The sequence below is a fragment of the Penaeus chinensis genome, chromosome 43 (genome assembly GCF_019202785.1).
Source record: "Penaeus chinensis breed Huanghai No. 1 chromosome 43, ASM1920278v2, whole genome shotgun sequence".
Lineage (NCBI taxonomy): Eukaryota > Metazoa > Arthropoda > Malacostraca > Decapoda > Penaeidae > Penaeus > Penaeus chinensis.
In genome coordinates, this window is record NC_061861.1 from 6,646,643 (window position 1) to 6,649,142 (window position 2,500).

Here is a 2,500-nt window from a genome sequence, read left to right on the forward strand (position 1 = left end):
CTCCGCCCGGCTGTCCGCATTTTAGTAGCCTTGTTTTGGCGTATGATTTTGCCGGTGCACATGCAGATCAGGAAACAAGAAGGAGCGAGAGGAAGGAGGAAAAGGAGGAAGGAGAAAGAACAGAAACAAAAGGAAGACCCCGCTAGAGCGGTCGCCCGATGCATTTGCAAACGCCTTATCAGCTGGATCGGCTCTCATGGCTGTACCATGAGTACCATGCAAGGACATGCCCCCCCCCCCTCACCGCGACGGTCGCATCGGGTGGCTTTGGCGCCTCAGTCGGTTCCCTGCGACCTTCCGGCCAACTTGCTGTTCCAGAGTGTTTTATCTGCTTTCGTATATCATGGTGATTATAATGATAACAACAACAACAGGAGTAATAGTGATAGTATCAATATTAATAATAAAAATGATGATGATAATAATGATGATGATAACAACAACAATAACCATAACCGTAGTAACGATTTTGATTTGACAAGTTTATGGAGACAAAAGCTTACATCTCTAAAGGATGAGAGAGCTAGGGCGAGCACGCGAATATGAGCGAGTGCGTGCGGTGTGGGTAAGGATCTGGTTAAGAGCGCGGATGCCTATGCCTCTCAGCGCCAGCCGCACTCGGGCCGAGGGCATCCCAGTCTCCGAGTCTCGAGTGAGGTGAGAGGGCGCGTCGGGCGGGGACGGAAGGGGAATACCAGGTGAAGGGAGTAGGGAGGGGGTGAGCGGAGTGCCGGAAGACTAGCAATGACAATCTGTTGTCCCTCGAGTGCCAGGTCGCCGCCCCCGGAGTCCAGGGCGAGAGTCACGGCGCTGCGAGGCGATCGAAGGCCCGCACTCGGGCTGTCCCGGAGCGGGGGTGTCGGACCCGGCCGGGCGTACCGCAGCCTCAAGAAGGGATTGGGGATGGGGGTTGGGAGGGAGTGTGGGTGTCGAGGTGGGAGCAAGAGGAAAGGGGAAGTGGGATAGGGAAGAGGAGTGACGTGGGGGGAGTGGGAGGGGGAAGTTGGGGTAGGGTGCATGGGGGAGAGAGTGGGGCTGGGGTTATGTGGGGTGGGGTGGTGTGTCCTTGGTCCAGTTATTATTACACTTGTTTGCCTCCTTCGTTATTCACGCCGAGTTGAGAGGCCTTCGTGCTAACTCTAGTTATGAGATGTCTTCTGCGTTGTTTCCTGTCCTTCTGGCGAGGCTGGGTGCCGCCAGTGGCCGCAGGGAGGGGAGCACAGGGGAGGGGATAAGAATTTGCTCTGTGGGTCAGCAGCGAATGTCAGGCCTTGAAGGTCACCTGTGTGTGTGTGGGCGGGCGGGGGTGTGGGGTAGGGGAGGGGGAGCCCCGCTGATGACTGTGCAGGTGTTTTTCGACACCTGTGTTCTCTCTCCCTGCCCCCGCACCTGCCGCGCCGCCCCCCGCTCTCTCCATAGCTTCACTTGTTCGCTTCCCGCCCGCGCCTCAGGACGTGGTCCCCCTCCCCACTCCCCCAGCGGTTAGTCCTCGTTGGGACCTCGTCATCGCGCGCCACGTGCCACAGTGCCAGGCTGTGTCCATGCGCGTGCCATTGTCCTAAGCGCGGGGGCATGCAGGCTAGGGTGGCACGGCTGGTGTGTGTGTGTGGGCTGCCCGCCTTCCCCTCCCACCGGTGGCACGCGCTCACGCCCCCCCCCCCCCCCCCCCCAGCCCTCCGCCGCCCACGGGCACTCCACCACTGTGCTTGTAGCAAATGCTGCCCAACTTGGCGATGGAGTGGTTATGCGCTCAAGTGGTGAAGTGGTTTCTGTGGCTCTCGAGGTGGGCAGAGCGGTGCCCCGATGCCCCGGCCGGCGTCGCGCTGCTTCGCCCTCCCTGCCGCCGCGGTGGGGTTCTAGCGAGTGAACTGCCCCGCGCCGCCCGTGCGAATAGTCTCCTGGCGGCGTGACGTCATGCGCTTCCGGTGGAACAGGATGGGGTGGGTGGGGTTGGGGGGGGGGCAGTGACTTGTGTTTACAAGTGAAGGAAAAGCCATCAGTGGTTGCAACGTTGCAGGTGCCGAGTGCAAAGGAGCCCGTGTGGTGCTAAATATAGCCTCTTTATGAGTGCCAGGCCTATTGGAGCGCCGTGCGTCCGCCGCGGGGGAGACGAGCCCTGGGATTTGGTTTGCATCGCGAGTTGTTGTTATTCCGTCACTGGCGTTGTTATTTAAAGGGTCGAGCTCCGTGTGGTGCCGGCCGTCGCACCACCACGGGCTGGCTTTCATTTATTTATTTAATTATTTAAAGAATTTATTTATTTTGTTAATATTAAATAATGTATTTTGTTATTTATTTGTTTTGTTATCAATTTGTTATGTATTCTTATTTACACACATTATTTAATAATAATAGAGTGTGTGTGTGTGTGTGTGTGTGTGTGTGTGTGTGTGTGTGTGTGTGTGTGTGTGTGTGTGTGTGTGTGTGTGTGTGTGTGTGTGTGTGTGTGTGTGTGTGTGTGTGTGTGTGTGTGTGTGTCTTTAGCCCATTCCGTGCAAAA